We start from the raw sequence: 10184 nt of genomic DNA, 5'->3' as shown, positions 1-10184 counted from the left end.
AGACTTAAAATTCCCTGATTTGTCCTCACTTCTCTATAATTTTGTTAACTAAAGACAGATCTATTTAAAGGATGCACATAATGTGATCACATTTCAGTCAAGACCACTCTATCTGAAAAAGCTGATTTTTCAGTTACAGTTACAAAAAGGATATAATGTTCAAATCCATTCTCTGAAGTGGAGGCTTCTATGTCAAGAAGTCAAAACTGTCAACATTATTTTTGCTGTTTGACAAAAAATACATTATTACACTTCTGTATGGCTGGTTCTACAAAACAAATTGCTCAGCAGAACAGAAACTGATAGACTTTTAATCCTGTTTGTAGTGTACAGTTTGCAAAGCTTTCCCAAGAGATCCCAAACTTTACTGGTTAATAGCACAGAGTGTACCTACTCTGAGCTGATTACATCCTGGTTTATAGTTACCAATTAGAGAAACCAATTACAGCTGCAAACTGTGTCAACAGAGTTTGACCTAATTTGATCCTGGTTAATCAGTTACATAAACAAATTCTGTTTATAGAACAAATTGAATTTGAGTTAAAGAATATTCAACATAAACTCCAGACCATACTTTAGCTATTAAATATATAAGCAAGTGTATTATTTAGAATTACTTTATTGAAATGTACAGGAGTCCCCTGGAAAGAAAGCATACTTGGAGAAGCATACAGCTTACTACAGTAGCTACTATCTTATTATCTGCTGAGCATCTTTTGTATTGAGCTGTTTTGTAAGAGATAGCTTAAGCTTTTTCTCTCTTTTTTTTTTTTTTTTAATCTGGAAAGATCTAGGAATATAGATTTAAAATTAGTATTTCAAAAGCTGATTGTAGCATTAAAACTGGGTAACCATCTGTCAAATGCATGAGCTGCTTGGCAACTTCTTAATTTTTGTATTTTAAAAGCATTACGCTGTGATTGGCATAATTATGTTTTGGAATTCTGAGCAGCTGGAGACATTCAGAAAGACCTTACGTTTGGAGTAATATATAAAAGATAAAAAGTCCACATATTTTTTTTTCTCGGATAACAAGAGTTAGATATCAACTCACAAACAGTACAAAAATTTAAAAAAAAAAAAAAAAAAAAAAAGAAAAGGCAAAAAATAGAGTTAAATATCAATTCCAGACAGCAATGGAATCACACAGTATGAACAGAAGATGGAAGCTATGAAATCAGGCTTGTTGAGTGTGGAAGGGAGGGGAATGTGTGCTCTAGAATGAAAACAGAAAGGAAGACAGTGGATAAAAAATATCTTGCTGAAAGCTTATAGAAAGTGGACATTTCTGAAGGCAAGGCTATGATAAAGTTCAGTGATCATAAAAACAGAGGAAAAAAGAATCAGTAAAAAACCCAGAACTAGTAAAAAAGAAGCTAGTCATCATCATCAGTTTTTATGTGAGAAATAACTTGGTGTCGGATGAGGGTCATTCCTAAGGTTATCTCAGCTGGAGAGAGGGCTGAATACCAGTTGAAGTGAACAGTCTTCTAATTACAGTGGAATCTGACTCAAGTTAGAAGCAATCTATCTGCTTTGCCAATAGGGTGACTTAAGTTACTTCATTTATCAATCTAAGGGTCCTAGATATGACTACCATCAATTTCGTTTTAGTGGAAAGCATCTTTTCGAAGAAGACTGAATGAAAAATGTCAGTTTATCAATAAACACTCATTCATAATATCTTAATATATTTTTTTTTAATCCCATCATGTTTATTATGTATTTCTACAGTCCTCAGAGTATTTTGCTGCAAGAGAAACATCATTAAAACTGTCTATAACTTCCACAAAAATTAGAGGGTTCAGGCTACAAATTTTTGATGAGCAGTAAATATTTGTCAGTCAGCATTACTGGGTAAATAAATAGTATAATATACTAGATCTCCATGAATAAACTCTTATGCAGCTGTTACAGTTCTAAGGGGGAGAAGAACGATTTTGCTGAATACTGTTGTGCACACTTTCATTTTATAATAACTTATTCTGAAGGCAGATAATGATCTGAACATTATGTTCTAATACAACTTGGAACAAATGTAGTATAGAGCAATGAGCAGCAAGATAAAATCTCAGTGCAGTTTTCAAAGAATTATTTAAGTCTGCAAATTTATGCTTTACTGATGAATCTGTAAATAGCTAAGGTACACTACTTCTGCACGGAGCAGGCATTGTACAGGGGTTTATAACATAATTGCCACATACATTTCCTGTATTCTAGATGTTCAACCTTTGCTAATCAATATATTTTGTAATTCAGTGTTCTCATAGTAATTTATCCCTTCCCAGACACTCTTTTTTTTTTTTTTTTGAATGTTTGTGGCTTTCTAATAGGATGAAGGATACTGATATGAGATACCTGCCCCCCCCCCCCCAATTAAAAAAAATAAAAAATTTCTCAGCCTCTTTTCCAAGACCTAAGCTAAAACCCACTGCACTTAATGGAAAACTCCTATGAGCCTTAAAGGCTTTGATTCCACTGTCAAGTGGAATCTTAGTTGCATGACTAACACAAGTACTCTCTGAATAATTTAATAACATTTCATCATCCTGCTCACTTACTCAGGGTAGAGAATTATTGATCATATTACCTATGTAGTGGCAAAACTATCTTTCTGAACTGACTCTAGAGATTGAGAAGCCAAAACATTTGAAGGAGGAATCTCTTGTATTATAGAACCAGTGCAATTTCCCTCTGAAGACAATATCAATGTTTCCACTTGTTTCAAGAACTTTGCAATGAGCTCTCCCTTTCTTTATCCTTCTTCAGTTCCACTGACTGTGATGTATTTTTATTGCCACCAGTGAGAAAAGTATAACGAACTTATTTGTCGCAACCATACAGATAATAAACAAAGGCACGTTATTAAAGGATGAGTCTGATTGTGGTTTCTAGTCCACTCAGGAGAACATCATGAGATATTTTTCATGAATATTTGGAGTGTACATGCGTACTGATACTGCAATTTACGGCCTGTCTGAATGTGACAAAACTTGGCAGGCAGAGCACCTTCTTATTAATCTAGAGTTTAAAAGGATGCTGTAAGAAAAAGCAGTGTAACAAGGTGATCTCTACTAAGGGATTAGGCAAATCTCCAGGTGCAAACAGTTGCCGAGTCAAATAACATTGGAACAGAGTTGGAATAGAGTGAATGTCCCTGACAATCTCTGCAGGTGGGAAATGGAATAAGATAGGTGGAACTTCAAGTGAGAGACCTTAAGAGTTGTTGCCAATGCTACCCTATATTTTAATGGTAAAGTTCTGTGATAATGGGAATGTTTCCTCTTACTCCATTCCTGAACTCTCCTGCTCTTATCTTCTCTCTGGCCATCATAGCCAGACAATTCACAACTCTTTGAGAGTCTTTGAGCCATAGTGTTCATGGTTAAGCTAGGCTTCAGACTTTGTAATATGCTTGTGTTCCTAAACATTTGGGTAGAATTTTCTCAATGTAAATACAGCTAATGAAAGAATTACCCATATACTGTGCAGTTACCTTCCTGAGACAACGTGAAATATTAAAGGACTGTGACTTGATCATAGTTTTTTATGCTAAGAGCTGTAATCACCTATGAAGTTACAAAAGCGAATCATGGTTCCTGTGTTGCCTCATGGTTCAAGAAAGATGGGTGAACTCCAATTTTCTAATCATTCTGTACTCAACTACATAGTTGGATTCAGTGTAGCTGGAATGTCTTTCACCTATAAAAAGTGTTTCTTATCATTTGGAGAATCACTGTTGTGACTTCAGGTAAATCTTGTACATCTTAAAATAATATGATATACAAATTAGTAGTGTTTTATCTGTCACAGTCCAAGTCATTTCAATATTAAAAAAAAATAAATTCCATAGAGTATACCAAATATTCATAACCTTCTCCCATTATAATGTTTCTTTCATGACAATATTTTATTAGGAGGATCGAACTATTACATAAGGTGAAAAATACATGTTTTTAGTCATTTTTACTGAGGACATCAAAACTGAGCTTTCAGTTGCTTCCTCTTATTTTCTTTCTCCTTCACAAGTAAAGTATATCCTGTATTAGATTTTCCTGGACCATTAACATCTGGGTTCTTGAAAGGCAGGTCCTGCTTAACCAACCTGATCCCCATCTATGACCAGGTGACCTGCCTAGTCGATGAGGGGAAGGCTGTGGATGTCATCTACCTGGACTTTAGTAAAGCCTATGACACAGGTTCCCACAGCATTATCCTAGGAAAGCTGGTGGCTCATGGCCTAGACAGGTGCACACTAAGCTGGGTTAAAAACCGGCTGGACGGCCAAGCACAGAGAGTGGTGGTGAATGGAGTTCAATCCAGCTGGCGGCCTGTCACAAGCGGTGTCCCCCAGGGCTCAGTATTGGGGCCAGTCTTGTTTAATATCTTTATCAGCGACCTGGATGAGGGGATGGAGTGCTCCCTCAGTAAGTTTGCAGATGACACTAAATGGGGTGGGAGTGTTGATCTGTTTGAGGGTAGGAAGGCTCTGCAGAGGGATCTGGACAGGATGGATCAATGGGCCAAGGCCAATTGTATGACGTTCAGCAAGGCCAAGTGCCAGGTCCTGCACTTGGGTCACAGCAACCCCATGCAGCGCTACAGGCTTGGGGAGGAGTGGCTGGAGAGCAGCCTGGCAGAGGGACCTGGGGGTGCTGGTTGACAGCCAGCTGAACATGAGCCGGCAGTGTGCCCAGGTGGCCAAGAAGGCCAACAGCATCCTGGCCTGTATCAGAAATAGGGTGGCCATCAGTAGTAAGGAAGTGGTTGTGCCCCTGTACTCAGCACTGGTGAGGTCGCACCTCAAATACTGTGTGCAGTTTTGGGCCCCTCGCTGCAAGAAAGACATAAATGTACTAGACTGCATCCAGAGAAGGGCCTGGAGAACAGGTCTTATGAGCAGCAGTGGAGGCAACAGTCACTGTTTAGTCTGGAGAAGAGAAGGCTGAGGGAAGACCTTATCGCTCTCTACAACTACCTGAGAGGAGGCTATAGTGAGGTGGGTGTTGTCTTTTCTCCCAAGTAACAAGTGATAGGATGAGAGGAAATGGCCACAAGTTGTGCCAGGGGAAGTTTAAATTGGATATTAGGAAAAAATTTTCACAAAAAGGGTTGTCAAACATTGGAACAGGCTGCCCAGGGAAGTGGTGGGATCACCATCCCTGGAGGTGTCAAAAAATGTGTAGATGTGGCACTTGGGGACATGGTTTAGCGGGCATGGTGCTATTAGGTAGACATTTGAACTTGATGATCTTAGAGATCTATTCCAAACTAATGATTCTACGATTTAGGATTTTGGGGACTTCTATATTTCATTATATATAACATGGCTTTAGTTCATAAAAAAACAACGAAAGAGCAAAGATTTTATGTGTGGATGCAGTCTAATTCTTTGGTGGACACAGCCTTGATTGCTGGAGTTAGGTATTGCATGCTGTTGATAACTATGAACCAACTCCAGCAATCGAAGCTGTATTCATCACATGATGTGCATGTACACACTACAAAGTAAAAAAATAATAGCAATTAAACATGGTTTTCTTTTTTTTTTCATTTCAGTTATTGAAGCATTTAAAATACGTAATCACGTTATTTTCCAAAATATTTCCTGACAAACACAAATAATTATTTTCCACTTAAAATTAACATAAAGGAAAGCTCAAGATCTCCTTAAAGCCCTTATGGAAAATTTAATGAAAATGCAGTGCTGTTTACTGGGTTATTGTTACATCATCATGTCTCAATACGATAACATTACCTTTTATATCATTTCTTGTCTCCAGTTTCAGTCTGCTTTCATACCAATGAATGGAGAAGACTTGGGTTAGGAACATTTTTATATTAAAGCAGAAATTAAGCTTCTACCTCTTATCATTCTCTATCTCTCCCTTTCTCTAATACGCAGTCTGGTCACTATTAATTCCTATTTTAAACATGGAAAATATACTGATATAAATGCACAGTGGTAATAAATATAAATATATATTCATCTCTGTGTAGAAATGCATACTAATTTAGTTTTTTATTCAAGAAAAGACACATTTTCATTTGGCTTGAAAATCACCTTTATTCTAATAAGTATTTAACAGTTGAAGAAAGAAATTGTAAAAACTCTAGCACAAAACATTGATGACTGGTGAAATTATGAAAAGTAATCTATTCTATTCCGCATTCAATTTTTGTAAATTTCTTATATATATATATATATATATATATATATATATAAAACAGAGCCTTGAACTTGACCCATGATGTTGCAATCAGAATAATTCAAACATATGCCATGTGGGCATAATCAAAAAATATACTTGAAAATCAGTGAAGAAATTATGACAGTGAACTTTTTTCTAGATTTCCTGATTGACAGCAATCAAAAGTAGATAACAAAATTTGAAATCACATTAAAGACACAAGTATTCTTAAACTTTGCAAGTAAATGTCCACAGCAGTAAATTAAATCTTGTGTACACTTTAGAAGTGACAGAAACCAGCAGAAAACAGTTTGCATCTATATAGGTAAAACAGCTTCCCAGTTGGCTCTGTGTCACCTGCTTCCTGGGAATTACTGACCTAGGAGCAATATCTCCAGGATCACCCCAGGGGCCTGGTTTCCCAGGTCTGAGGGAGCACAAGCTTTCTTTGGCCAGGAGCAAGCTGTGGCTGTTCTCAGACATTATATTCCACCTTAAAAACATTTTGGGTCAATTTATGAGCATAAACACAGCTTTAGCATTCTGGTCTGCATAGATAGATCTTAAATGGGTAGACGAATTTTCTCTATAAAGAAACTTTCAAGAGATCCCAGGTACCTAGTTAGGACTAGTGAGATAAAGTCTACAAATGTCCTTAAATATTGTCTATCCTTGTCTTTTTTATAATTCTCATTACTGATAGTTGGACGGATTTTGCTACAAAGTGAAGACTGAACTTATCTAGATTATTTCTCTATCCTGTGCAGACTACAGGATTGTAATCAATGTGCATTTTGACCTCCACAGCAATGGTGATCTTTACATATGTAAGTTTAAGTTAAACTTAATGGGGCAGCATGTCTTGGTTCTCTATGCTTAGTCTATCTACCCTACAATGGTTGGATCATATTGTCACACTTGAGCTACTAAAAGTGGATAAAAGGGGAGTGAGTGAAATCACTCTGCAAAAAAACACGTGACATACACCGAGTGGTAAGTTTTGCTGTAGACTCCTATGTTTTATTACACTAAGCACCAGCAATATTCACTTTACCACTACTGATCAAATTATCTCAACTCTGAAGGATCTCTTGAACTAAATAGGGGGTGTCTGTATGTGGATTGAAGTAATAATAAAGACAAAATATACAGCAAAGCCAAACCCTCAATTGCAACACTTTACAGTTATTTTTGAAAGAGGCCAGTAAGAATTCATGGTAAAAATTATAGTCATCTTGATTTATTTGGCTTAGTTTCCAATAAGTATCCCTAGACAGTAAACCTCAGTTTTCAGAGCATAAGGCAGTTAAGAGCAACAACTCACAGTTATTAAAGATTTCATACTGCTTTCTGTCTGCTAGAGAGAATGCTGAGCTTAGTTTCTATACCAACACACGATTGAATTGCATATAGTACACCAGATGATTTATTAATTGATATTTTTCTGAGACATGGGTAATGTAAATTTGTGTCTCAGTATATTGTAGGATAAGGATTTACTGAGTAACTCTGCAACCTTAAGTTTTAGAACTAAAATTTAAATTTTCAATTATAAGAACTCTTTTATATTTTGAAGGATTTCAACCAAATACAAAGTCGTATACTTTGCAAAGCGTGTAATCGACTTATATATGTATGTAATTTACTTAGGTATATAATTGATATATGCAAAGTTTGATGGAGCAGCTAATCCTGGAAACCATTTCCAGGCACATGAATGACAAGAAAATGATCAGGAACAGTTAGTGTGAATTTACCAAGGGGAAGTCACGCTTGACCAACTGATAAACTTCTATGAGAAAATGACTGGCTTGATAGATGCGGGGGGAGTAGTGGATACTGTCTACCTAGACTTCAGTAAGTCCTTTGGCACTAACTCCAATAGAAAAGCTGTTGAAGTATGGGCCAGATGAGAGGGGAGGTGGATTGAAAATTGGCTGAATGGCCAGGCCCAGAGGGTGGTGATCAACGGCACAAAGCCTAGTTGGAAGCCGGACTAGCAGTGTACCCCAGTGGTCAACACTCAGTCCAGTCCTGGTCAACATCATGCTGCCATGCAGTGGGACCTTGAAAGGCTAGAGAAATGGGCTGACCGTTCAATAAGGGGATGTGCCAATCCTGCACCTGAGGAGGAACCACCCCATGCACTAGTATATGCTGGGGACTGCACAGCTGGAAAGGAGCTTGGCGGAAAAAGCGTCCTGGTGGACACCGAGTTGAACATGAGCCAGCAACGTGCCCTTGCTGCAAAGAGGGCTAATAGTATCCTGGGCTGCAATATGCAAGTCAAGGGAAGTGATCTTTCCCCTCTACTCAGCACTGATGAGGCCACACCTGGAGCACTCTATCAAGTTTTGGACTCCCCAGGGAAAAAAAGACATGGAACTACCAGAGAGAGTCCAGCAAAGGGCCACAGAGATGACTAAGGGTCTGGAACATCTGTCCTATGAGGAATGCCTAAAAGTTAGAACTGTTCAGCCTGGAGAAAAGAAGGCTCAAGGGGCATCTTGTCAATGTATACAAATACCTGATGGGAGGGTACAAAGAAGACAAAGCCCGGCTCTTTTCAGTGGTGCCCAATGACAGGAGCAGAGACAATGGGCACAACATGAAAATTAGTAGGGTTCATATGAACATCAGGAAACACTTTTTTACTGTATGGTTGACTGAGCACTGGCTCAGGTTGCCCAGAGTTATTGTGGAGTCTCCGTCCTTGGAGATATTGAAAATTTGTCTTTGGGCAGCTGGCTCTAAGAAGCACTACTTGAGCAGGTGTTATGGACCAGATGATCTCCAGAGGTTGCTTCTAACTTCAACCATCCTGTGATTCTATGACTTTCTTACTGTCTGCCTGATTAGTGAAGCACGCAGTTTTACAGAAAATTGGTGATATCTGTTCACTTGGACTAAGACTCACAGCTAAGATACATCGTATTTGACACCTACAGTATCCAAGTAGTTCTGCCTAAATGTAGCTATCTAAAATTAGGTAAGGTGGTATGAGTGTCTGGCTTGACCTTTGTAACTTAGCCTCTACAACTTTGTCCCTTAGAAATGAATTAAGATTTCCAGATCTAATTGGAATTTCCCATATGGCAACTTGGATGTCCATTGCCTCTTGTCTTATCACTGCACCTTCAAGAGAACTCTGCACCTACAAGACAATTCTGTCTCCCCTACACTCTACCACTGAGTAGCTGAAGCACAATTAGATCTCCCCTTAGCTTAGACCCAGCTCTCAGCATCTCCTCACACATCAAGTATCCCAGCCCCAGAGCATCCTGGTGGCCCTCCGCTGGGTTTGCTCCAGTAGGTCAATATCCTTGCTGTACTGGGGAGCTCAAAACTAGTTTCCCAAGTGCCAAATAGAGGTAAGCAATCACCTTCCTGGTCCTGCTGGCATTGCTCTGGCTGGTACAGCCAGGGATGACTTTCTCCCCTGCAAAAACACACTGCAGATTCATGTTTAACTTGTCCCCTGGGATCTCAGGTCCTTTTCTGCAAAGAACACAATAGGTAATGAACAGCCAGCTTGACTTCACAGCACTAATTATAATCCTTTGAGCTCTGAAATCTGTTCAGATTTTCATCCTCTCTATAGTCCTTTCCAAACCATATATCACTAATTTGATTCTACAGATAGTATGGGATACAATCTCGTATGTGATTTTGCACCATTAACAAAAATATTATTAGCTTCAGTAGGACTCTCCGTATTATTAGATACTGTTCATTATAAGCAACAAATAGGAATTAGAAACTTCCAGTTGTATTGTAGCTATGCAGAGTTATACAGATATTCACAAAGATGTGTGAGTAACAAGACTCAGAGGAAAAGGGCAAAAGTTCCATTCACATCTTCATGACTGTCTACCACAGTGCCCTTCATAGCAATTTAGACGGCAAGTCATGGCAGGCTCATCTTGCTCAAACCCGAAGTTGCTGAGAATCATAAGAACATAAACACTCTTCCAGCAGTGAGACTGAGCTATG

This window comes from Leptosomus discolor, chromosome 1 (genome assembly GCF_034619465.1).
Source record: "Leptosomus discolor isolate bLepDis1 chromosome 1, bLepDis1.hap2, whole genome shotgun sequence".
In the NCBI taxonomy this organism is placed as follows: domain Eukaryota; kingdom Metazoa; phylum Chordata; class Aves; order Leptosomiformes; family Leptosomidae; genus Leptosomus; species Leptosomus discolor.
The sequence above is the reverse complement of the archived record's forward strand: the minus strand, read 5'-3'. Positions refer to the sequence as shown.